The sequence below is a fragment of the Falco cherrug genome, chromosome 7, assembly GCF_023634085.1.
Source record: "Falco cherrug isolate bFalChe1 chromosome 7, bFalChe1.pri, whole genome shotgun sequence".
Lineage (NCBI taxonomy): Eukaryota > Metazoa > Chordata > Aves > Falconiformes > Falconidae > Falco > Falco cherrug.
Window position 1 is genome coordinate 1,260,424 of NC_073703.1, and position 27,039 is coordinate 1,287,462.

Below are 27,039 nucleotides of genomic sequence, written 5' to 3' on the forward strand. Positions count from 1 at the left end.
TTTCTCTGCTTGCAAAGCGCGTTTATCACTAGCTTAATACCTGCTGGGTTTCCCCTGTGCTCTTAAAGCTCCTCCAGCCTCTTCATGGACTTGCAAGTACAGACAGGACATCGCAGTGTGTACCCAGGGTGACTGTTCTGTTACTGGCAGAGAGGACTTGGGGCCAGCCTGGCCCGTTGGATCCCCTGGCCCAGGCGGTGGAAGGAAGAGGAGACTATGGGAGCCAAGCAGGGGCTTCTGCTGTAGCTGCAGAGCCTGGAGCAGGACAGTGAAGGGAAGGAGACTAGAAAGCAGTGACCCCGGTTGGGTAGCAGAGTTGCTTTGGTGGTGTGTTCGCCTATGTTTTACACTTCTGAGTAGAAGCAGAGTCATGTTCTGAAACAGATTTTGGGCTGGGGTCTCCTTGGCTTGGGGATGATAGCTGGCTCCTGTGGGTTACCCCTGCAGGGCTGAAGGCTGCTGCTGGCTGGAATGGGGAAGTTTTGGAGCAGTAGGGCAGAACCTCTGGGCCTTTATGCTTCAGCTCAACCAGTCTAGGAAGAGAGTGGGACCTGTATAGCAAGGGGGCTGAATGTCCCTCCCATGGTCCTTCAGAGGAAGAAATGGAGCAAAAGAGGAAGATGATGAATGAGTGATGCAGCTGGGGAAGCTCCTGTGGCAGACTCTCAGCATGAGAGCTGCAAAACAAAGCTTTGTGGTATGGAACTGTACAAGCTAGAGGGAGGAGGCTTGCCCCAAAGAGCTCCTTACCAAAGAGCGAAACTGGTGGAGGTGAACAGAGAAGAGTGAAGTGATTCTGACTGAGGTCTTGGTGCTGCACTGTCAAACTTGCTGTAGGAATCACAGTGAAAGAAGATTTTGAAGAAGACAAGTAGGGAGCTTTGTGGGTGTTTTTCATTTCTAGAAGCATGAATAAAGAAAAGTGCGACAGTGCTTCCTTGAAAATCTGGTGGGTGGACTGGTGCTATGAGCTGATAGAAGATGGGGGCTGATGCCTTCATAATGAATGAGAGATGACAGATGGGGAAAGGCGAGGAAGGGCCTTCAGCACTAGTATAATCAACTTGCTTCTGAGAACATTGGGATGGGCTTTTTTCCTAATATGAAAGAGAAAAGAGAGGACATTTGACTGAGAGTAATGAAATACTGGGAATTGCAGAGATGAATCTGGTCGGTCCTCTGTTCCTGAGACACTTGAAGCAATGACCAGCTTCAAGAGCAGAGAGAGAGAATGGTCTCCCTGGTCTTAGGGAGGGTAGGTCTACCTCTTCCTAGCTTCATCAGTGGCCCTGAGCTCTTGTTTTGGAAGAGAAGGTGAAGCACCAACCCCCCTTCAGACTGATAATGACTTCACACCCCTACTTTTTCCCCGCAAGCCTTTTCTCTTGCACACTAATGAGTCTGAGCCTACTTCATTGTGCTTCAGTAATTGTGCTTTTAATTATGCTCTGTGTCTTTGACCATCTGTTGTGCTCTTTTCAGAATCTGTTTCAGTTCTGATATCCCCTTTTGAGATGAAGGGACCACAAGTGCACGCAGTATCCAAGGTGTGGATGATTCATAGATTTTTCTGTTCTGTTCTTTTTTTTCTTTCCAAATGATTCATACCACTTGATCTGTTTCTTGATGGTTTCTGAGCATTAAGTTGACATTTTCATGGAACTGACAGCTTTATGTGGAAAAATGAGGGCCTACTGAGAGGAGTGAAAATGATGTCTCTTGGAGAGGAAAATCCTGATCCTTTCAAGATGAGATTGTTTGGACAAGGAATATCACAGGAATTTGAAAGGAGAGGTTACAATAGCTCCCAGTATGGAGGCCACCTGGGAGAGCAGCCAACATGAAGTTGATGGTGTCAAGAAGATGCTATAACTTGCCAATAGACATATAAGAGCAAGCATGGCAGACCTCTCTGAGCAAGACGACAAGGGAGAGGAAAATCAAGCCAGGAGAGGGAGCTGGAAAGGCTCCAGCTTGAACAGAGGAGATGAAGAGAAGCAAAATGAAAGGTTAATGAGCCAGAGAACTTGTTAGGAAGTTGAGGCAACTGAAAGTTTGGGCAGAAGATGTACAGCAACATCTGTGAGGGGGTCTCATTTAGGGGTTGCAATACAGTGGGCTGCGCAGAAGGAGCAGCAGCATCCCTGGTTGCTAAGTCAAGCTTTTGATCAGACTGCTTTGCTCACCCCGGCCTGGGAGTCCAAGAGGGAAGATTTGGTCTGTAGAACTTCTTGGAGGGTAAGAGCAGTGAAGAAAGCATAGCATTTGGTGGATGAAAGGAACAGGCTTAATGCTGATATATTTGCTGTATAGGATAAACATAGTCGACACAGAGGGGTGAAGCCTGCAGGAACAGTGGCTAGAGCTGGAGGAAGACCAGGAGGTGATAACCTGCAAGCGGCCTGTTCAACTTTTTAGAATAAGGGAATAAAAAGGTCCAGGGAAATTGTTTATGTTATTCTGGCACCTTTTGGCTGTGTATGGGGCATCTTTTCCCTTCATAGGGAGAACTTAAGTCCAAGTGGCTTCCTCTTTGTATGTCAGCCCGTGCTCTAGCTCCTTTCTGCTGCCAGTGAGATACTGTGATAGCTCAGACTCTCGTACCCGGGAATACCTGGTTCTCAGCCAGGTGACTGCTTTGTCTGTGCTGTGACAGTGTGGGATGTGGGCAGAGTGGGTATTCATAATGTGGTGCCAGACGCTCAGTACCCTTAGAAAAGTCTTATTCCATCCCAAGCCACAAAGATCATCCCTTGACGTCTGGCAGCTGTTCCTTGTCTTGTCTTCTAAGCATCTTTTAAGGATATCTCAGACTGCCTTGATGTGATTTCCTAATGCCCTTTTTGACCTTCCTCTTTTCCCTGGGCCTGACAACTTGGTGCTTAGATGTCACCTATTATCACTGCTCCCTACATGAGCAGTGAAAAGAACCACCTGACCACCTGATTTTTTGCTTGCTGTCTCTGTTCCAGCTCTTGGACATCTTTCATCTCCAGCTTCCTACTGCAGGAAGGAATTGTGGTATTTGGCCTCATGGTTACCAGCCCAGCAAAACTGTCTATTAGCCAGAAAGCAAGAATCACCCACAACTAAGGTAACCAAGTCTAATTCCCATTGACAGGAGAAAACTTCCATTGCCCTCTGCTAGTCCTGTCTGAAAGGGAGAGCAGCTGCTGGGATGGAAGGATGGAATGACGTACAGAAGCTAAGTTACCTGGCCAAGATTACATGGGGTATGTGGCAAATCTAGGATTACCAGGAAGATTAACTGACATAACTGCACTGGTTAGTTACTCAAGCTAGTTACATCAGAGGTGATTTGGGAGCCCTAGCTGCTTCTTGGAGGGGTTTCAGACTAGATCCTAGCTGAGCCCCTGGCCAGATGCCTGTGCCCTGCTCAATCCCAACCCCTTCCTGCCCTCTCCAAACAGGCCATCTTGACGCTTGGGTCATGGTTTAGTGGGGCTGTCTCATTTTCTAGGCAGAGGTATGAGTTGCCAGGTCCGAGGCTCCAGGAGTGCTGTCAGCTGTACAACGATGTGCAAGGCCTTTCTCTGTCTTCCTTCTCCTCTTGCTGTTTTCTTATGCATGGAGGATGGTGAACATAAATAGCTCACCAAATTACTTAAGGGGCTCTCTGTCTTATTCCTGTATTCTGCAGACAGGTTCCTCTCCAATATAATCCTGTACCTGCAGGGTTAGGTGTCAAGCATCATTCATATGAGAGGACTGTAAATGAGGTTCCTTCAAAAACTACTTCTATTTTGCTTAAGGCCATAATGGGGAAACTACTGTGTTTCCATTAAATCCCCTTTGTATCAATCTATAGAGCTTGGCTGTGGGCAAGAGGTGCTGGGATCCCGATAGGCCACTGATTAATTACCAACCCCACATTCTTTATTGGCAATGCAGGGGCCTTCCGGCACCGCCTCTTGATAGTTAATTAGGGTGAAAGCCAAGGAGAGGCTCTGTTTCAGTGGCCATCAGTTAACTTTCCCTCTGGCTTTATTCCTTGCAGACACATCTTGGCATTGTGAGGGGAAGCCAAGACTGAACATATGGCTTATTGTAGAGCTCTGACCTTCCCAGAGTGGGGCAGAGCCAAGGGGCTGGAATTTCCATCAAGTACCACTCAAAAGCCCTCCTGATGCCATGGAAAGCCTCTGTGTCATTTCTGGAAAAATAAACCCAAGGGCAAAGTCCCAGCAGCTGTTGTTCTCTCATGTTCTTCCTTACTATACAACATGGACAGCTAAGGAACTTTTGACGGTGCAGTAGAAGACCACCTATGAAATCTTTGCGGGGCTCAGTGCTCCAAGGTGGTGAACAGCAGCATAGTTCCACGGATGCTCTCTGACAGGGGCCTGCTGGCCGTGGGTGCCCCTTGCATGGCTCTGTGAATTCAGGGGACTGCAAGATGGTGGATTGGGATACCTGAGGGCACACTTCTGCAAGCCACACACGCAGCCAGTTGGGATCTCACCTGTCATCAAACAGAACAGCATGTCTGGGGTGAGGCACGGTTGTTCAGAAACTGTCCAGCCGTGCTGGCTGTGCAAGCTGTGGCTGGCTGGCCTGGGAGGGAACTTGGATAAGCAAAATGTAACTGCTCACAGCGGATTGCCCAGATCTGGGTAGGAAAAACCTTCATTTGAAGAGGGTTTCCTGTCTTCTCCCAGGGAGTCCCCCGCTGCTGAGTTTGCTTTGTGCTGTGGCCTGGTGTCTGGGATTTGCTTTTCTCAAGACCTTAAAACCCATTCCACTCCCCAGCTCCTCATGGAGTGCAGCCGGTCTCCAGCAATGTGGCTGTTTGCTCCTTCTCTGGACTCTGCATTGCAGAGAAAAAATTTCTACTTTATTTCCTTTTGCTCTGCAACGACCTAATTAGTTAACTTTCTATTGCAGCCTCTTCCTACAGCACTTGCCAAAGAGCTCATCAAAGCCTGCCTGCCCTGGCGCTGGGGGAGGCGGATTATTAGCCTCTCAGTGTTCAAGGTTAGAGGAGATGTTTCCTCCTGTTGTGGGCTAGCAACTCTTCCAGACAAATCTTTAGCCTCTCCATTCAAGATCAAAACTGCAGGCAGCTGGAGGGCATTAGAGTAACGCTCATTCAAAGGCAGCACTTTGCTCCCTTTAAGTGACTGTCAGCCCTGCCTCTGATGTGCTGAAGGCAAACTGACTTCACCCTGCTGCCCCACACCTTGGGCCAGAGCAGAGAGCAGCCTGGCTGGGAAGTGGCTGTGGTCACTGGTGACATGTGGCCTTGGCTTGGGAACCCCGGGGCACCCACATTCCTCATGCCCTCCCCAGCAGGGGGCTGGTGGGACCTTTGCTGGGTCACCTCTGCCTGTGCCTGCCTGCACAAGGGGCAGCTCACAGCTCTTCCAGAGGGTGTGCTTATGCCTAGTGTCGTGCAAGAGTCACCCTTGGCTTTAGGGAGGATAAGTGTCGAAAGGAAAAGGCTTTGGCAGCTGAGGTCGTTTTGTTACTTTGGAAGACTCCACCTCATGGAAAGCGTTGGTGTAGTGAGCTGAGACGTGCGGGAGTGCTGGAGGCTGAACATGTGCTGTGGGGCTCCATAACTCCGCTGATATTGTTTCTTTTGCCTTTACCCCAGGATTCTGCTGCTGTGAAGGTGTTTGAGAGGTGATAATAGGGAGTGTTTCCACAGAGTGGACTTTACAAAAGATTCCTCCAGGCTGCACTGGAATATCACACACTTAATTCTTGGCATAGCTGGACCCATTCAATTTTGGGATGACTGCAGGAGTGTCTGGTCTCTCTCCTACCTTGGAAAAATAAGGCTCATAAATAGCCATACTCCTCTTGTGGCAGGGAGACTGATGCACATACCGGGTGCCAAAGACTAATGTAGACAAAATATATCACTGCTGGCTGTGATTTCCCAAATATATGGTGTCCTGGAGAGGTGGTAGTGTGCTGAGCTGGCCCTCCAGCTCAATACTCTCTCAATACGTGAGAGAGTGGGAGAGCCTGGTTAAATACCCATGTCCTGCACTCAGATTTCATGTGCGTGTGCCTGCATGGTATGCGGAGAACAGTGGCTTTGCCAGTGTCCTGAGCTGCACGGAGCCCTGCAGCAACAGCAACACAGCATCTAGAAATGAGTGTTGGGGGCCCCAGGCACAGCCTGCCTTCCTGGGAGGGACTGGATGAGGGCAACGTGGTGCTGAGCTGCGTATGGAACTGGGACCAGCAAGGGTGTCTAAACCCGCTTGGCTACCCGGTGACTCAGCTCCAGGAGATCATGATTCTGTGATTCTATCATTGTGTGTAAGGAAGGCAAGGACAGGATTTGCAGTGATGACTAAGGAGAGGGAACGAGAAATCAAGCAGGAGGTGTTGGAAGGGTGCTGGGAGTTGCTGTCAAAGTCGAAGGAGCTGGATCTGACTGGTGCTGGACAAGAGATCGGAGGAGATGACTAGGGCAGAAGGCAGGTGGTTAGAGTCATCCCAGCCCTTCCTTACTCGAGCAGCTCTGCCCATTGCCACTTACTCCCCCAGCAACACTGTCCTGGGACCTACAGGGCTGCCCCCTACCAAGGGGCTGCTGAGGTACTGCTGGAGCCCCTCGGCTGGGGAGCAGGGTGCCGCTCCCCCCCGCACCACCTGCACTCGCAGGGCTGTGCGTATCCGTCGTTCCGTGGCTGCTGGTGCTCCTCGCTAACAGCTGGTAAATCCATTTGCTCAGCAGGTGTGTTCTTGCATTCTCTGGAAGAACAGGGTTTTCAGAAGAGAGGGGGAAGAGAACAGAGGAGAAACTGGAGGGGGGGTAGAGGAAATAAAGGGAAGTAGAAGGAAGAGGGAAAAGGCAGCAAATGACTCGAAGAATTAGAGATGGGAGTGTGAGAAGGACTGGGTGTCCCCAGTTGCTTTGAGCACACAGCAGATCCTGTGGTGTGTCTGCTTTATTACTGACAGAGTTCTCCCTTCTGTCGGCTTGTTTCCTAATTGCTGGTCTTGTAAACTGCTTGATTTATGGCTCTGTTCATCAGTTCTGGCCCTCGGGTATAACATGCTTTTCCTTCCAGGCTGGGAAGTGAATAACGAATTAACAGCCCGCCTTAGGTTCAATAAGAAGCTGAGCATTCACGGATCTTTATTGTGATGCACTTGCCAAATTTAACTGCTTAATTTTTACTTCTCATTCATGGAGGGTATTCAACGACTACTTCCCCAGGGCAGCAGCAGCACTGTGGATGCGTGGTGCCTTTGAAGTGTCCCGCAAGAGAAGCCACCGAGGAATGGTTTTGTCTTGGTTTGCACAGAGAACTCAATCTGTTTCCTCACAGCTTGCTCTGAAGCTGACATTGTGTGCCATACGCGTTTGTCTCGGACAAACTTCATTTCAGTACAGCTGAGGGATGAAGATCAAGTCAGAGAAGAACGGCACTGCTGAGCTGGAGCCATGGCTCCCTGGCCGTCATCCTCATGTTCGGCCTTGATAAAAGGTTTGTCCTAGACCCTGGAGTAGGGTCCTTAGAGTTGGTGCAACTTCAATCTTTTAGTGAGCAAACCAAGTAGCTCTGCTCCTACAGTTCTTGATGGCAGTCCCGTGCCTCCCACGCAGCTCTGTTTCAGGTGGCTGCATGGTCGCACCATGATGCACCAGGTTTATGGAGCATCCAGGCCTTGGTATGATGAGTTTTGTCCAACCCTGCCACCCTGGAGGTTCCCTTGGGTTCAGAGCATGTGGCTGTTTTCCTTAACCAGTTCACAGGACCACGGCCAGGAAGATGTGGCGTGTTCACACATCAGCTCAGCAGCACCACAGACGCGCTGCAGCAGAGACTTCACAAGAAAGAAGATGCTTGTAAACCAAAACCTTTGTGAAGGAAGAAAACTCCTGTGAAAAACAGAGAAACTACTGTAGAAGTGCTGGAGCTGTTCTGCAAGCATGACACTCTGCAAGCACTAGCTCAGGGCTTGCAGGTCTCGAGCAGATAAAGTTTAAGCTGACAAGTCCCCTCAGGACTTAGCAGCTCTCTGCCATCCTGCCCTTGAACAGCCTGTTAGGATGCCGTTGCTATCTCTGAGCTGCTTCGTGGCTGCAGCAGGTAAATCTGATCTACCTGAAAGGGGAAGTTCAAGAAAATGGCTTTTTGCCTTCTGCATGCTGCTGTAGGAATGGGGCGTTCAGCTCTGCATCAATCACAAGAGGACGTGAGTGAAGGAGAAAGCTTGGAAAGTCAAGTGGAGCATTAGTATAAGGCCTGCAGCTCCTTGGGTGCTGTAAAAACTCCAGTGGAGGGAGAGTTTTACTACACCTGCTCAGTCCTGATCCAGTGCACACTTGTCTGCAGGAGCTCAGCCTGCTGGGAACTTGGCTGGATGGAGTGTTTTCTTTTCTGAGAATCCTACAGCAGTGACAGCGGCTGATGTCTGGTTTTTCTCTTAGGGCACATACAGTAAAGCAAAGCAGAAATAAACTACAGGGTACAGCGTTTCTTTCCTCTTAGCATTAGCAGTACAGCTTGATTAGATCATCACGGCCATCCTGTATGCTTTGTCTCTGGCTCTTCTTTCCCTGGATGGGTCTGCAGGTGCAGACAAGTGTGTTGCAGTCTGAGGGGCAGGGAACTGGTGTCTTTGAGCACCACGTGCTGGAAGCATCTGCCCAACCCAAGCCTGTCACTGCGGTGCAGTTGTCCCAAGCAGTTTGAATGCCTCCAGTTCTTGTATTCTTCAGCTTCTCACAAGGCTCAAGAACCTGCCCAGCCTTCAGAGTGGGCTGGGCCCCCATGTGTATGTATGTCGTATCCAACAGGATCTCTGACATGACCTTTGTTTTCATGCAAAATCCATGAGTCTCACCCAAGTGCCTCCTTCCAAATATCCTAGCAAGCCTCTAACAAGGCTGCAGATCTTGGAGTGCAAAGCACGAAGACGGGACTGCAGCATTCTTCCTGGGACAGGAGCAGCCACTTACCGTGGCTGTAGTCACTTGGTTCCTTGTGCCATGTAGTCCAGGATCCAAGAGCATGAGGACAGAAGATCACAAGAGCCTCTTGCTTGCATTTCATACGTCCTGTTGCCAAGGATATTGACTACTAATTACTAAACTAATCTGAATATATACTCAAAGTCCAGGTGTTATCACTTACTGATAAAAAAGCTTGAACTGCTTTTGGTTCTGTGTGTGAGCATGCTCACACCCATGTTGAATCTTTGTCATATTTCCTAAATTGCATGGCAGGCAAGATGGTTCAGATACAATAAATGCAGGAGTTCAAGGTCCTGGCATTATCTTGCATCTGGCTGCTCAGCCACCTGAGGCTGCAAGTCAGCAGCTGAGATCAAAGGAGCAATAGTGTGGGATCCATGTTCAGGGTGGGCAGAGGAGATGCCTGCACCCTTTCCCTCCTCCTGTGCAAAGGCTGGAGTAGTTTCTAAGCTTGGGACCAAATCATCTCCTTTCTGGATGCTGCTGTGGGTGGCAGCACAGCACAGACAGCTTCCCTTCGGACCTGTTCCTACTGCTCACACTGCACAAGGGGCTTTACATGGGATCACAGTGAGATATTACTCTTTAAACTCTATATTCACATGGCACAATCCTCTCTGTCACCTCTGACCTGTTCCTGCCTGACTGCCAGTATGGATCTGAGCACTACAGCGTTCAATCACCTTCCAGACAATTGAACAGGAGCTGTTCCAAATACCGTTGCTTTCCTTCTCCACTGCCCATGAGCAGGAATTATCTCGAGCAGGTCATAGCGGTGTGTGTAATAATGACTGTATCAGTGAACATGGTCCCTGTTGCCTGGATGCAGGTAAAAAAAAAACCCCAGGCTGCTAGTAGGAAGGGGATCTCTTCCAGCTGAAGATGTGATAGATGAGCATCTGTTCCATCTTTAGAATTTTGGGGTTTTTTAAGTTACTATATTTCAGCTAAAGGTTACTGTCCCTCTGCTGTCGGGTCTCTTCCTGCAGCTCAGGTAAGTAACTGTTTGTGCTTCTGTTCTGTACAGCACAAAGTAGAACAGATTTGTGTGGAAGCCCTGCTGACAGGATCTTTTTATTCTGAATGTGCTGACGTTGGGGATCTGATCTTTCGCAGGAGTCAGCTTTACCATGCATGCCCTGTGGTCACAACAGTTGCCCCGTGACACTCCCAGCCTCAGTGGGCACTTCTGTCCATCCAGTCGACTGTAGCTGGCATGAAAGGATGAGGTTAGTGGGGGTTTTGGCGGGTGAGCCCCAGGTTTTGTGCATTAACCTTAGGAAGAATGTTGATTTTCAGGTCAGAGATCACAACCAGGACTGTGCACTGGACGGAAGAGGCTTTTGGACCTTGTCCCTCTTGGGCGAGGAGGCTCTGTTCCTAGCCAAGTGCTGCTACACATGGCTGGTGTCAGAGCTGGGGGGCTGCTTGGAGCAGGCCCGTACCCTCCTAGGGCAGAGAGCAGGCTGCACATCATTTTGGGGGCTGTCAGGTGCCAGAGACTTGGGCCAAATGCTCTTCGCCGCTTCCAAGATTCCTGATGCGTTTCATGTATCAGAGAGTGAACTCAGACTTGAGGACTCCTGGGGTGAGGAAATAAGGATTGTCCCAACCTTCCTCATCAAGCTGCAATCTCCAGTGACTTTATGGGTCCAGGATGCCTTTGTCCTGCAGCTCTGTTGTGTAATCTGGCACTACAAGACCGCCCTAAAGAGTACTAGGTGAATCCCTCTAAAAATGTCCTGGGCTAAGTTATGTTTGACACAGGTCTGGATTGGGAGTGCTTGTGAGGAGTGAGCTGGGCTGTGGCTGTCTTCTGAAACCTGTGGGGACCGTGGATGTGAAATGTGAAACACCAGCCATACGCCTGGTAATCACATATTATCCTGATACATCCATCCCTTCCATGGAGGGACAAGGAGGCAGATACAGAGTGTTTGTACACGTTCAGACTATGGAAAAAGACAGCTCATCCTGACCGAACTGGACTGGGGGGTGATGGGAAGCGTACCCCAGCTGGCAGATCTGCACAAGGGTGGTCTCATGGAGTGGGACGGTGACAAGGCATGAGAAGCAGTCCCAGCCAGAGCTGGCACAGCTTCAGCTGAGCTGTGGTTTCCCTGCTCATTTGCCCTGCAGTACACCCTTCCCTTGGCAGCGGCTGGGAGCCTACATCCCTTCTCCCTACCCGCAGGCTTGCTTGCAAACTAGAGGGAGGATCTGGTAGCAGCCCCCACAAACATCTGGGTGTTTTCCAGATCTCTCCTACTCTCTGGAGCAGCTCTCAACTTGCTTGAAGTCGAGGGCATACATTAACTCACTGTCTCTTTCTCCCATGCAGCGCATTAGCTACACTCTGGCTCTGTGGCCTGAGATGTGCTGAACTTAAGCAGTAAGTGCAGGTTACCTGCAGGGTGACAGGAGCCTTCTCGGGCCTTTTTGGTGATAGAAACATTTGTCCATTTTCAGTTCTCTTGAGCCAGCTGGGGGATACTGCACTGCTGAGCATCGCGCCTCCACATCCTTGGCTCACCCCCACCGCTAGGAAGGGAGAGCTGCTCCATCTGCACACGCTGGGCTCTCCTCGCCCACTGGCTGGAGCACAGGGAGAGCTGATCACCCGAAGACGGGTGAGCTGTAGCTGACCCTTAGCTCAGACAGCCCCAGCTCCTCCTTTCAGATCCCAGACTTTGTCCCTAAAGGCAGCCAGCCCCGCAGGGGTCCTGTGGCCTGCACAGAAGCACGGGTGCAGGTTGTAGCCCTCCTGGCAGACCAGAGCTCCTGGGCTGGCAAGAGCTCTGCTGCCCGCGGGCTAGCTAGGGCCATGTCACTTCTTCTTCCCAACCAGCCTGGTCTGCAAGGAGACACAAGGCAGGGAGTGATCTGTAATGGTCCCCTGTCCCTGGTGACCACCCCCAGGCCCCCAGCTCCTGCTGACAGACACTGCCCGGTGCGAGGCAGAGCCCTGCAAGGGGGGGAGGAGGTGACCCCTTCCTGGCTGGCACCGCTGCTCTGCAGAGATGGAAAGTTCTGGCAAGGCAGGCGTGGGGAAAAGGAGGTGACTTTTTTCCTCTTCGTTGCTCTGTTCGTTGTTTAGGTAACAGGTGGAAGAAAGACGTTGCCGGCTGCATTAAGGAAGTTATTGTTTAGCTGAGGGCTTGTTTGTTCTTTTGGGGAAGAAGGTTGTGTTTGCCTCTGGGGGGTATATTGTGCAATAGTTCATTTTAATTAGTTGCTCTTTCTTTGCCTTGGCTTCATTTAACCAGAGAAGAAAATTCTGAAAGGAGAATTCTGAAAAGAGAGGGTGAGAAAAAATACCCACAAAACAAAGCCCAGAATGGGGCTGGGGTTTGGGATCTGTGCTTCCAGCTTGTCCCTGATGTATACACTTAAAAAGAAAAATTTTTTACCATAGAGGCAGGGAATGTGCCTCATTGCTTTCCCTCTCTTTCTAGCCTCTCCATTCACATAGGGAATGAATAAGGGAAGTCTCTGTATCTCTATGGTGGGATAATGGTGATGTGGAGATGAGCTGAATGTATAATGGCCCATTTCCCAGGAGAAGCGGCCTCTACCAGCAGCAGTTTGGCCCATATGTCTGAGGGCTGTGTCTCTTCATGAGAGCACCCGATAATTTTCTTTCAGCTCTTCTGCCCTTGAGGGGAGCTGAATGCGATGCTCCCGGAGCCGGGCAGGCTGCCGCGCAGAGGGGTGTGCCGTGTAACTGGCTGTTGCTGTGAGAGTAGGCACCTGTTTATCTGACTTGAGTGCAAACTGGGCATTGAATAGGAGTTGATTCCCACCCGCTCTTCCTACCCCCCCTCATTTATATCCATTTTCCTCTCCCACAGCCCCGTGGAGAGGGAGCAGGGGAGGATCCCCTGTGTCCCCTGCTGTGTCCCCAGGTCGCAGCTGCTCGGGAGGCTGGGGTGCGCAGGGGGCTCCCAGCTCTGCCTCTGCCTCACCACCGCTCCTTCCCCCAAGCTGGAAGGTGACGGTCATGACAACAGCCAGAGAGCAGGGACAGGCAGCTGGGGTTTGGCAAATTATAGGTCAGGGCAGGGTTTGCTTTTGTGTGGGCCATAAGGAAAGGAGCCCTCCTGGTACAAAGACAGTTAAAAACGTCTCCATGAAAGCGTTCCTGGCTGCCCAGAGCTCTCCAGACCATATTTTCAGGCTGGCGGCACTTGCTGGCAGCCTGTTGCCCTCACAGCAGAGCTGGGTGCCTTCTGTCCATTCTGTCTCCTCTGTTCTCTCCGAGGGCACCTCCCTGCTGTTCGGGTCTGAGTGAGCGGTGGGTCACTCACACTTCAAGCCTTTTTTTTTTTTTTCTTCCCTTTGCAGCTCCTTAAACAACAAAGGTGTTGAGTGAATTTATACCTCTGCCTGGTAACAAGACAGATCAGTGAGATGCTGTCACCATTTTGTGAGGGCTCCATAGATTTTTATTGCTTTTCAGTCCTTGGATTCCCAACCTTCCTTTGGCTTGTAAATTGCCCACAAAATGCAGACACAGCTCCTATTCTGTGTGTTCCTTTGATGATTTTATTTATATCTCTTGCTTTGTCTTGTCTTTTATTACAGGGAGACTGCAATTAATTATTATCCCATCAGCTTCTATTTAGCCTGACAGTACAATGCAACACACAGTGTCCAACCTTCCCCTGCCTCTGTGTGCACGAGCGGGCAGCTATTCTTGAGCAGAACAAAGGCGCTGGCAGCTTTAGAAAGGGACGTGCTGCTAAAGGGCAGCTTAAGGGAGTTCAATAGCACCAGCAGAGCACAGTTGTGACATGGCTAAAGGGACCAGACATCCCAATTTAGTTGCGATACTCCTGATTTTATCTTCTTGTCCAAAGTGTAGTTTAGACTGTTACTCTCTGAGTGGGTCTAGGCTCGTGGTTTGAGCAGAGGTACGACTCTTGTGGGTTTTTCCCAGATCTCTGATTGACCAGATCTTTTCATGTCTTACCCCCTCTATGAAATAGAAATTGCACCTGCAAGATATGTAAAACCATCTCTGATTGTGAGTGTAGGCAAAGCCCAGTGGGAAGATAGGAGGGGCACATACCGAGGAGAGATGAGCAGCAGACCAGAGTGATCATAAATCTAGAGAACGCTTGCCCAGGGAGCAGGCTGAAGGAACTGGCAGCGTTGGGGCAAGAGACAACGGAGATACACCTGGTCATGCTCTGGCAGAGAGGGAGGGTCAGATCTGTTATGCATATTTGCAAGGTAATGGGAGGGCAAGAATGGACTTAATGTACAACAAGGGATGTTCAGTATCGTCACAGGAAGGTTGTAGGAATAGTAATAGTGGGAGCAAATTTCCTGGGCTGGCGAGTGAGAGTCTCCAGTGCTGGAGCTTCTCAGGAGCAGTTTTGGATACGTGTCATTCTGTGAGCGTATGTGTCAGAAAGAGGTGCTTTCAGGCACAACCCTGTAGAAATAATGACTGAAGAACTCAGGAACAAGCGTGTGTTAGACAGGGAAATGTTTGATGGTGACTTCAGGACTCTTTTCGTCTCCAGTCTTTAACACTGGGTTCTGTACATGGGAGATCAGCTTTCTCTACTAGAAAACCAGCAAAGCTGTTTCCGCCCTTTCTTTTTTCTTCACATCTTACAAAAAGGTTGATTTGCCCTACAGGCCTATGGATGGCATGGTGCTGTTGCCAAGCAGTGCTGGTGACGAGATAAAGATGTTTTAACAAGATCCTGTGCCAGGTGAGTGGAAGCTGCTGTTAAACCAAATGTTTGTTCACTTCACTCCTGCTTATTTCTCTCGTTGTTTCATTTGTTCATTTAACACCTGATCTTGGCAGCCTTTGGCAGTGTTCCGCTGAGTCTGGCCTCCCCAGACCAGCTAGTGACAGTGGAGCAGAGCCTCTGGGCCAGTGTCCTTATGAAAATGTCCATGTAGTCCGTCTACACCAGCGTCCTCACCTCTCTTCCCCAGCAGAGTCCACCCCATGCTTCAGAGGAAGCTGCAAGATTGGGCTATGATGCCATAAATTCAGAGAGATGTTTCTTGCTCCTGTCCTCCACAAATGACATGTGCTCACTAGTCCACATGGCTACCAGCCATTAGCTGGTTTAAGTTTTTCAGTCCAAGCGAGGGTAGCTGTAGGGCTCTGTGGGAGATGAGGGGCATGCCTGGGCAGGGACAACAGGCAGATTGAGCTGGCTCTGCCATTGCTGCTGTCGGAATGGAACTGCCAGAACTGCAGAGCTGAGATGCTGAGTTGGCTGGTAGAAAACTGCCTCAAGTTTAGGACTGCCTCGGTTCACCCCACTTAATTAGCCTTTCTGAGAGAACAGATTGACTGGCTTGGGTGCAGTTCTGCTCAGGTGTGCTAACCCGCTCCTGAGAGCGAGCTGGGGTGGCCTTGCAACCCTGTCATGTTGTGAGAGCTTAGCCCAGCTCTGCATTACTTCAGGTCTCTCTCCCATGCTTAGAGGAGGAAGCTAAAGGTAAGGGCAGTAATTCCATGTCTGATTCCAGGTCTCCCATTTGAAAACCTCAAAGAGGTGGTCAAGTGAGCTCTTCTTCCCCCTCCGGCCCAGCTGCATCCCAGCTGCATTTCTACTGAATCTGTGATTACTGTGATAAAGCTGCAACCAAATTCTGTCAGCTCTGAAGCATGAACTATGAAGGTTGGTCTTTACATCAGACATGTAATTACCTGTCTACGAAACTATGAAAATGTGCAAGGAAAAAAAAGAGGGAAAAGCAAGATCTCTGTCAAATGAGAGAAAGGCTATCATTTTCCCCATTATTTTTTTGTTTGTTTTTCTCCATTCACAGTAGTGCACAGCTGTGCTTAATCCAGCTAGGAACCTGCTCCAGAGGTCAGTCTACCCGATAAGCTACCTGGTTGCTGCTGACCCTCAAATCTCTGCAAGGGCATCAGACTTTATGTTTGAAAAGCCTGGAAAAAATCTCAAAATACAGAATGTATTTTATGGTGACTGAATACTGAGTTGCAATCAGAATGGCAGTACTATTTGTTAAATGCAAGTTACTTTATTCATTTTTCTTACTAATTGTACAGTACATGGTTAGCTTGAATGATCACACATAATTCAAGGAGAATGGTTTCTGCAGCACTGTCATGACTTTGATGGTGCTGATTGAGAAAAGACTTAAGATTTCCTGGTAGTCTACAGATTATGTGCTAATTGAGGGGTTTACATGGAGTGACGTGTATCCTGTGCTTGGACACATACCTTGAACATAGGCAGTACCTCTTTATTTCCTAGAGATCCTTAGATATGACTGAGGTCCCAAGTTATCAAAGCCTCTGCTTATTTTAAATATGTGCTTAAAACTTTTTTAAGTAAATGATGCTTAAGTATGTGTTTCAGCTTTGGTTGCACACTGGAGGGTTTTGCTGAATCGAGGCCCCTGGCTGGCTCAGGATGAAGCTGCACTGGTACCTGCTCTTCCCCAAGGACACATCTTATCCCCTTGATTGACCGGTCCAACACAGAAGGCTTGAAACACCTTGGTGACTGTCACCGTTAACTTTTATTTCTTTTTAAACACAATAGACAAACCCGTAAGAGCTTGAAAACTTCTTTCCATGAGAAACCAAACGAGAATATACGTAGAAGGAAAAAAATATCATTTCTGGCTATATTATTTTATCACACCAAGTGGTAGGGAAGCGTTGCAGAGGATTACTGTATAGTGGAAAAGGCTTGGTGTTCTGTGCGTGCTTTAATGACTGGACCTTTGTTCTACCTTTTAACTGTGACCATTTAATAACTACTCGACTCACTTTGCCCTCAGCAGGATGTTGCACATAGCTTCGCTGTGTTGAAGAGCACAGTCAAAATTAAAAATGTAATTTAATTATTCAGCTGGTAACAGGCAGCTTACCCAGTAGCCTGCCTGTGGAGTGGACCTTTGTAAGCATCCTTCTATGCAAGAGTGCTTCCCTAGACAAAAATTAACTTACAGGTGTTATGCGGGGAGTTCCCAAGTCGTGTCCTGTGCAGTCTTTAAATCCCATGTGAAAAACCTCTACTGAATGTTTAGCCAACAGGAAAATGAAGGACAGTTCTCTCCTTTAGCAAGAAGAGTTGGGAAGTGGATTTCGATGGCTTTGCATGGTGGATCCTGGGAAATACAGGAGCTGGTCTCTGCTCTGAAGAGTTCAGGGTTTAAACATACAAGTCAGACTGGAGGTGGGAGGGGAAGCTGGCCCCGAGGGGAAGGTGACATGCCTAAAGGTGGCACAAGAGGACAGTAGCAGAGCTGGGATGGACCCCAGGCCCCCAGTGCAGCACCTGTGCAGGGTGTCAGCACCAGTCCTTGCAGGATTTGGCTGCTCCTTGAGGTTTGCCAACTGCATTCAGATGTGGGCAAATCCTATATGGAAGGACATTAGTGTCTACAAGCTGTCATGGTGGGTAAAGAAACTGTAAGAAGCCATTTTACATACCCAGAGTAACTGAGGAGGCCTCCTGGGCTTCTCTGCAGGTCGGGAGAGGAGGTACCTGGAAGAGGCAGGGAGCTGACAGCTGTGGGCTGGGGCAGGGTGGTCATGAAAAATAAAGAAAGCATGTTTTGACTGAATACATTGGTGGACTTTAGTTCTCTGGACTTCAGCTTTGTTCTTGCAAGGCAATCTTTCCTGCCCAAAACCCCAAGCTAGCAAATTCCCCCAAAGCCCTGTTTCACTGGAGAAAGATCTCTCACCGTGATTGTAATGTCTGTCCAGTGTGCAGGTCCCAACCAGACAGTGGAGCGAGGGAAATGCAGCGTTCCGTTTGAGAGAAAGCTCTCGGTTGCCCTGAGGGAAGAACAACAGGTCTTTCTGCCTGGTCTCCGAAAACAGCTTCACTGGACCCGACTCTCCTGTCAGGCTGGGGTAGGATGAGAAATAATGGATTTGCATTGTGGTGGGAAGGATTTAGGTTACATGTCAGTACATTCTTCCTTTGGTGAGGATAGTTTGGCCATGCAACAGCTTTTTTTAGTTGACTTTTTTGAAGTAGATTTATTAGATGTAGAAGGTAGTGATGCTGTCTGTGGTTGGAAGCTGCCAAGACAGACATTACTGCTCCTGCTCCACTCACTCTCTTACCCAAGGTGCTTCATCAGGTTCCATAGAAAATCAGATCAGATGAAATCCTATTTTGAGTGTCTCGTGCCAGGCTTAATTCCTTGTGCTGTGTCTCTCTGTCAAAGGAGTCAAGTGCCCTTGTCTGCAGCAGCCCTCTCTGGAGGGTTAATTCTTTTGCCCCTATGCTTGTTCCTGTACCCTCTGGCTCTCTTTTAGTCTGGCCCCTTCTCAAAGTGGCACAAAAATGGGCGCGATCCATCACAACAGAAGTAACAACAGGAGGCAAAGATTCAAGATGAGCGTTGTTCCTATGAAATCTTCATTTACAGTTAGTTTGCAAATGTTTTTTTTTAGAAAGAATAAATTTAATGCATGGATACATTGCAGGTAAATGATGTCAGACTCATTTGATCACTTATGCTAATGAAATAACTATCAGTCTAGATAGTATGCATCTATCTGGGTGCCCAGAAGGTTTTAAGAAAATTTTGCATGATGGATTGTAGTACAAACTCCCTAAATGTAGGCTAAAATAATCTATTACTGAAAAGGGTAAAATATGGGCAAGAAGGCAGAGTCATGGCTTGAAGCTAAGGGTGAGTGTCAATGAGGAGGTGACTGAGCAGCAGATCCTCTGCCAGGGCTCTTTAATATTTTTATTAAAGATTTATGCAACGCCACAGCACGTAGGATCATTAAATTTGCAGATGATGCAGAGCTAGAGGGATCAGGCAAGACTTACTGGTCTTTCCTCACAGAGAAATTGCTTTTTTGGCAGTATAATCTTGCTAAATTATGTAAGGAGACTCAGAACTGCACTAGGATCTCAACTGGACCATGGTGCTCCGTGGCAGTTGCAGCACCTGCGGCCAAGAACTGGAGGTACCAGCTGAAGCCTTTTCAGTGAGATGGGGAGGTTTGCCCCGTAAGGTGTGTGGAGGTATGGGGTTGAGAGGAATCACAGCAGGATGGCAGGGAGGTATTTTTCCTTCATTTTTAGTTCGTTGAGTCCTTAGTACACTCTCACCATAAACATTTGCACAGCAGTGTTTGATAAAAATTACTGGGAGTGGTCATGTTTTGTTATAGTGTATCAAGTATTATATATTCTGTTTGACCATGTTTTATTATAGTATATAAAATAGATATTCTGTGTGTAGCTGTTGTAGCAGTTATATCTGAGAGAGCTTGTATTTGTGTCTGTGAGTCAGGACTCCCCTGTTCCTGATAGCTGCGGTGGAGGGAGGGGGAGCTGGCTGGGAACAGCGCGTTCCTGGCCTTGCGTGTCCGCACACAGTGGCGTGCCCGCACTCTTTGTTGATGAAGAGCTGGCTGGAGCAGAGGCCATGCTTCTAGCCCCTGCCCTGTCACAGCACACAGCAATGCCGAAGCATAGCTGTGTCCTAGCCCCGGTAGCTGTGTGAACACTGCTCTTATCATACCTGTCATCTGAGCTACCGAACTTCACCTTCGTCTGGGCTCCTGGGTTTAGGTACTCTTCATTACACAACGTCTGGGCAACATCTTGCCAGTCCAGGCAAGAAAGGCACTTCCTTGGCTTCCTCCCGCTCCCGTCAGGCGCCAGACGGCTGAGCTGTCCGGCAGGCAATGTGCGATGCTCCCCGGCAGCTTTTCTACCAATTTTTAAGAGTGATGTGACGACTGCGCTACTCCAGTGACGGTATTACATTCACTCCTCTTTCTGCCACTCTGTGAAAAAAATGTTCAGTCTTTGGAAGATGTACTATAACTAGTGGCTGATTTGTCACACGAGACTCTGAATAGGGGAAGAGTGAAAATAACAGGAGAGTGGTTTTTCCTCTATTTTGGTTTCTGATTTAAATCAGCTTCTGAAGCAGCGTTCATTTCTGGGAGAAAAGTGATGCTTTTGGATTGAGATTTCTGCAACAGGAGCAATCTTCTGGGGTAGCGAACACCGTATTTCAGAGTTAGCATAGCTGCTTAAAGGCGGCCAGTTACGCTTACAGCATACCCACATGCCACTTGCCTAATTTCTTCACCATTGAGAAGCTGAACTGCAAATCTTCAGACAGCTGTTATCATTAACAGAAGGGCAAAAATATTAAAATGTAAACCACAAAATAAATCTGTTAAATAAATCAAAGATAGAACTGAAGAAGAAATCTGAAATCCCTGTGTAGCAGATATAACTCATTCTTACTGCCAGCTGAAAATCAACCATAGCAGGAGAATTTAATGATACCATTGTTTAGTGAAATTAGATTTGACACTAGCCAGTTACCTTTTATTTTGGTTGGTTAGGATTTGCAATTGTTTGACACTCATTAGAAATCATAGTAACCTGTTTTAAGGGCAGGCAAATTAAGGTTCCCTCTCTCTGTACAAGATTACTCATCACACCACAGCTACATGCTAATTGGAAAATAACTAGGGAATGAACATGTCTTAAACAAGCTGTCATCTGAGCATGTCAGGTAACGTACCAGAGGTGATTTGCAAAGAATTTGGTCATATGCACAACAGGTAAGAAAAAAAAACTGTTGCAGGAAGTTAACACTACAACAACTTATCAAATGCAGAAGTCTTTATTAATCCTTAACGATCCTGCTAATTTCTTTATGGGAATTCACCTGACCTTCTGTTTCCTTCAGTGTCTCTAGCGTGAGGACATATGGTTCCCTACCCGAACCTCAGCCCTGGCTTTTTTTTCATTCAGAGCCTGCCACCGAGTTAGAGGAGCCCGAGGGTTCGCCAGGCCAAGCCAGGCTTCCAGGGAAAAGCCCTCTCAAGGCTGCATTCACAAGACAACAGGGTAAGAGGTGAGCTCCGAGCGTACCACCTCCTGTCTCCTGATAGAGGAACTCTTCTTTGGCTAAACCAGAACAGAGTGGAATGGGGCAAATTTTGGCTAATTCTTGCAGAGGGGCTGTGCACTGCAAAGGGCTCTCGGGGAAGCGTCGTGAGGCCTTGCAGGGAGCAGGGGGCAGAGGCTTCCTAGCGGTTACACCAGCACTGGGAAACAGCAAGACATGGTAGGCGTAGGTCTGGAGAGTGAAACTTGTGGTGCTGGTCCCCCATATGCGTTTTGGGAGATTTACTTTGGATAGGTCTGATGTGGAGGATTCAGTAGTGGCTGGGACATGTTGTGTGGGTCTCTGGAGCTCATCTTGTTGTTTAGTTTTGTCTAAAAGGAATCCAGTTCTGCAACGTGGACCTAAATGTTCTAAGTGGGGAAGGTCAGGAGAGTCATGGCAAAAGGGCTGTCCTGCTCCAAAACAAATGACAGTACAGCTGTAGAAGAGCCAGCAGGAAGCTGGTCAGACTGGCCTCTCATTCCCGGAAGCAGCTAATGAAAGTTAATCTGAACATGCACAGCCTGTTTTATTGTTTTTATAACTGTTCACTCTGAAGTGCTTTTGTTCCAGGGAAGCAATACTTTGCCATCGGGAAGTTGCTTGTTTCATGATTAGCATCTCTGTTGCTCCTGGGGGAAGGGATCACACTGTCTGGACAGATTTTGAATCCACCAAGAAAAGTGGCATCTGGTAAACTCCACCCAGGATCCAGTCTGCAAGTGGAGAAGTTGCCTGGCTCCCGCTGACATCTTTGGATTTAGGAGCCAAGAGATGGTGTGCTGTGTGAGGCACAGCATCAGATGAGAGTGGTGGGACGTGAAGTTCACCTCCTAGCTGTGATGAGTTTCCAGCCCAAGTTTGGCAGGAAGATGTACAGGTAAGATTAGCTTTATCAGTTTATTCTCTGCAATGCATTCATTTTTTTATCTAGAAAATACACTCCTTGTATCACACTGCCCAAGTCTATCTGTTCCCTACATATTCAAACAGAAGATGAATTTTCACTTCTGACAGTTCACCTTGCAAAATCAAGGGAGATGGAAAAAAGACCCTCCTGTGTCAGTGTGGTGATTGATCACTTTTTATTTTTGCTCAGATGCCAGGTCTGGATTTGAAATAGAAAAGTAGTGTGCTATTTTATGGAGTTACTTTAGGAGGAGGCCCTGAAGGAGGAATGTAGAGCACTGTAAGACAGGGCTGGAGAGATCAGACAGGAACCAGAACAAAAGCCGCCACTGTTAGAGATCTGGGAGTTGGTGTTGGATGAAGCGGGGCCTCCCGCTGTTTGCTGCTCACTGTTGCCGTGGCCAGGCTGGCATCACTGTGCAAGGGGAAATGCAGACGAAGAGCTAATCTATCGAAACAGAAGGACAGACTTAGCTTGAGAAGATGAGCATGCTGAGCTGGTTTCTGCTCTGTTACACCCTGAAACCTCACTGATATCTGCACAGCTCCCCAGCTGTAACTCGGGGCAGACAGGCACTCTTTATGCATTTTCTCCAGAGCCAGACTGGTGAGGATTTGGTGAGGACTGGAGAAACTGATACTGAGATTTTCAGCTCAGCAGGAGGGAATCTGTGTTTGCTTAATTTGGGAAGAGACAGTCATATAACTTACAGTATGTAAAGCTTAAGCAGTGGAAGTATCCCCCTGAGCTCAGCGCGGAGTTCAAGGCAGCTAGGAAAAGTGTTTCAGGCCACCCGAGCCTTTCCAGTGCTTCCTCCGTTCCATCAAATACAGAGAAATGCCTGCTTCCAACAGTTTCTGCAAGAGCTAGACTCCAGTCTAGTAATCTAGGGGCTAAACCAGCCATGTTTAGTCTAACTGCCTATATAATTTCTCCCAGAAGGTGCATTAAAGATCACCTTCTGAAAAACAGCTAAACTCGTCATTCCACCTAGTTCTCTGGCAAGCTTTTTTGATAGTCCAGTCCTGCTTCTTGTTTCCCTACTGCCAATCTTGTTGGAATCTGCAAACTTCACCACAACAAGGATTTATATAACATCATTTAGATCATTGATAAAAATATTGAATAGAACAGTAATTGGAGTTTCACTCTTCTTTTATCCCAGATCTTTTTATGCAGTGTAATATTGCCGTACATTTATTGAATTGTGGCTATTGGAACATCCAGTAAATATGCCTTTGAAGAGTAGCCAGTTTCCAGGAATGCTTTCCACCTCAAACATATATTCCTTGTCCATTATGTCAGCAGCTGAGGTTAAGGCTTGGGAAAATAGAAATATTAAATGCATAGGTGTGTGTGTCACTGCCTGGTGCCAGATTGTTTGCACAAGTGTAACCAGATCATGCCCTGTGGTATCTGGGCATCTTGCTAGTTTTAAGATCAGCAATTAACTCTTTGGCCTTCAGAGGTCCAGCAGGAGGTTTTCCCATGCAGCAGTTTCTGGGCTGAAGGCATTATTGTTTCAGAAGAACTTTTGTTGCTGGCATTATGAGAAGCCTAGGAGCAGGCTTCTGGGTTGAAGCTCACCACAATAATGCAGCTTTGCTTCATGCCATGAAACAACTGGATGGGTTTGACTCTCGGGGAGATGTTAAAGTTATCATGGCTGCGAACAGAATAGAAACACTGGACCCAGCTTTAATTAGGCCAGGACGTATTGATGGGAAAATAGAGTTCCCTCTCTCTACCTGATGAAAAGACCAAGAAACGAGTTTTGTGGAGAGGAAGTGACAGCCATGCTGGGCATTCTCCTTGCAGTGGTGCCCACTCTGTAAAAAGAGTATTATTACACATTTTGCCTGTTTCTTTTCAGTTGCCAGCCTGGATCTCAGCGGGGAACAGGGGTGCTCCGATTGCCGTGGAGTGAGCTGGGTCTGCAGGCTTACCCAGAGCCAGCTGGGGTGCCCACGGGTAGGTGCCCAGCAGCACAGGACCCGTTGGGCAGAGCTCAGGCTGTCTCTGAAGCGAAGGGGATTTCAGACTCCATACCAGCGGTGGGCAGGGAAGGCACCAGTGCAACTGAAAGACACCTTTGCCCTCCCACAAGTTTTGTGGGTTGTTCAGGACCTCTAATGGATGCAGCCCAGGAGCTCATTTAGATCCCAGATTATGAGGGTTGTAAACCCACGAAAATGTAAGTGTCTCCTTCGCCCTCTAAATCCCAAAGAGCAGCTGTTGCCTGGCTTTGGCAGGTGTTGGTGAGGTAGGACCTGCACCTTTTGCAGAGCTTTCTGAGAGAAGCAGTGTCGCTGTTGCAGGTGGGGACAAAGGCGGCTCTTCTGACAGCAGCTGCATAGCAAAACGCTCAATAGAAATGCATCTCAGAATCCCAGAACTGCTCAGAGCACCCCAGCCACATATGCCCAGGCTGGTACAGCAGAGCCCTCATGAAATCGTTGCTGTTTAGGACTTGGTCTTTAGCTACCATGGGCCTGCAAGCATGGGCACATTTGTACCTCTGGGCAGAGAGGTATGAAGAAGCAGGGCAGCCTTTGGTGCGGTGACAGGAGCTCTCCCTCACAGAGCTAGAGGCAGAGTAGTCATTATTCAAAGAAGGTGACTTGGGCTTCAGGGAGACGTTTGAGCTGCTCTGGTTTACAGATCCCTGGGTCTTGAGTCCTGAACTCACAGCGGGGTTGGCTTGGCACAGCAGACTCTGAAGGAGGGTTATGGTTGGGATGCTCTGGCACTGCCAGTCAGGAAAGGTCATGCAAAATAAATAAAAGGGAGTCCCTTTGACAGGATTTGAGGAATGCTTTTGTACACAAATATCATCCAACTGCTTAATTTCAGGCCTATCGCTTATGGTATACAGGCAGGAGAAAATAAGAAGGGAAGGCAACTGAAGGGAGCCCCTGCTACATTCAGCTCAGTGCAACCTGGGAAAGCTTTGGGCAGCCTATCCCCCATCTCTGTCTGCTTTTCATTATTATTTTTATAGCCAGAAATAAGAACTTTATTGGCTTTATTCCTCTCCTGTCAGATGCCCAGTCAACATCTGGTAATACAGCAGTTCCCAGAAAGTGCTGACCTAGTGAGACCCAGTGGAGCAGGAGGTGTGGAGGAAGGTCTCCACCCTCCTCCTATCCCTGACAGTCCTTTCCATTGCCTTGCCAGCCAAAGTAGGATGTGTACCCCACCTCACCCTTGCTACCATAGGGGCTCCTGTGGTTGGAAGGCACCTGTGAAAACATGGAGAATAGGGGCAGGAGGAGCTAAGCGGGAGACAGGGAGGGCATCCTGAAAACTGCTCCTGGATCCACAGAACCGATAGTGAGGGGCTGCATCCTTTCCCAGGGCTGGGGTAGGCCACTGCATGGGGAGGAGGTTTGACAAATAGCTCAGAGAGGAGCTGTGGACCATGTGCAGCGCCCGGCTAGTGTGAGGGACACACATGGCAGGGCGGAGGAGCTCAGCTCTCCCTCCTCCCATATGCCTTTGTGGGATTTGCACAGCACTCAGAACTTATGCATAGAAATTTAGGGATCCTTCCTGAATGGTTTTTGATAGTTTCCTGCAGGTAAGAGGATTTTAAGATCTAGCAGAAGATTGAATAGAGGAACACATTTATATTTACTTTTGTGCATATTGAACTCATAACAAAATTCAGGTGTAACAAGCCAGAGGCAAGTTCTGTTCTATTTGGAGATTAGCCTGTGCACAGCTGCTCCAGCAGGTCCAACAGGTTCCCCGTCAGATCCCTGGGCTCCCACAGTGGATCTCTTGAGCCCCCTTTCCCACACAATCCAGCCCTGACTTCTCCCTCAGGTGTGGGTGGCTTGGTTTGTGGTGATTTTTGGTACCTGCCTTTCCACATCCTGGGGTTTCTTTGCTCCCTACCTCCTAGATTCAAGCTCCAGCCAGTCGGTCAGGGCAGTTCCTCCCTCTTCTCTGCTGGAGGCTTCTCCCCACATTTTGGTCTTCTTTTGCTGACCGCCTCCATGGGATGTTCCCTCCTGTTCCTGCAGCACTCTTGCCCCTCGGGTTGCTCTCCTCCCCCAGACCGGCTGCTGCCCTGCTCTGTTATATGCTCTTCTGCCCACACATCCTCCTGGGGCTCTGCGGCCCCTCTGACCCAGGACAGTGTCTAACCAAGGCCACTCTGTGGCTTCAGCAGTTTTTGTCACCTAGTGCCGGAGGGGCCTTTGCACTTTGGTGCCCATGAAGAGAGCAGAGGGGGTTCCCCCCTCCTCCTGCCCAGAAGCAGAACTCCTGGGGGAGCAGGCAGCCAGGGCAGATGGGGTACAGCTCTGTCCTGGTGCCTCAGCCCAGCTGGGCCAGCTGCCCTCTTGGTCTTGGCTACTCTCCTTGGAGTAGGAAGCCCTGCCATGTAGCCCTCAGCGATATGGGGGGCCTGCAGCCTGGTCCCATCCTGGCCATTTTTGGAGCATGCAGTCTTCTCAAGCGCCCCGTCAGGTCCCCAGAGCTGGGTGTCTTTGGTTGTCCTCAGCTCCAAATCCGCAGTGAGAGATCATTTAGAGCAAGGGTCCTGGCTGAACTGCCTAATCAGATGCCCACTGATGTGAGCAAATGCCACCAGTGGGAGCTGAGGCATCATAATCCAGCCCATAATGCTCCTTTAAAGACATTTCAGCAGCTCAATTAAGTTTCCACTTGTGTGTTTTCTTTTTCCCCCCTTTGCTTTCATGGTCATTTAAAACAAATAAAGTGAGCAGAACATGGCAGCGTGATAACCACCATTTAATTCCCTTCCCACGGGTCTCCAGATTATTTGGCGATTCAGCGGCAGCAGGGGGAACATTTACGGAAAGGGAGGCGGGAGCTTCCCACAGGGACGACAGCTCACAAACCTGGGCCCCCAAGCATCCCAGAGGAAATACGTGCCTCGGGTTTTCCCTGTAAATGCCATGGATATGGTGAATGCAGCCCAGAGTCCAGGCCTTGGAACAGAAGCAGCCACCCGCTCCCCCACTTTTGTGGCATCCCTGTTCTCATTGCATGTCTCACTGCCCTCGTTGTTCTCGCATTGTGAAGTGTGGACGAAGACCAATGTTCAGGATACATTTCACGCTTCTGTGCAAACACAATATGAGATGAAGAATTCATACCCTTAGACAAGGAGACGAGAGTGTATTTTCTCATAATAAGGAAAAGCAGCCAGATTGGAGCCTGCCAATTCTCTTCAATGCTCCCTGCTTCCCGGGGAATTTCAAACAAGCCTATGCTTTTAAACCAG

General features: G+C 48.7%; 1 long non-coding RNA gene across 1 annotated transcript in view; it reads left to right on the top strand.

Moving 5' to 3' along the window:
* LOC114015401 (uncharacterized) overlaps positions 1-22,495 on the top strand; it is a 75,662-nt gene extending 53,167 nt beyond the window's left edge. The window contains exons 6-9 of the long non-coding RNA XR_003559307.2: positions 2,973-3,094; positions 14,615-14,691; positions 20,737-20,839; positions 21,446-22,495. This is a non-coding gene — a long non-coding RNA (uncharacterized LOC114015401). The remainder of the gene's footprint in view (positions 1-2,972; positions 3,095-14,614; positions 14,692-20,736; positions 20,840-21,445) is intronic.
* The last annotated feature ends 4,544 nt before the right edge of the window (positions 22,496-27,039 follow it).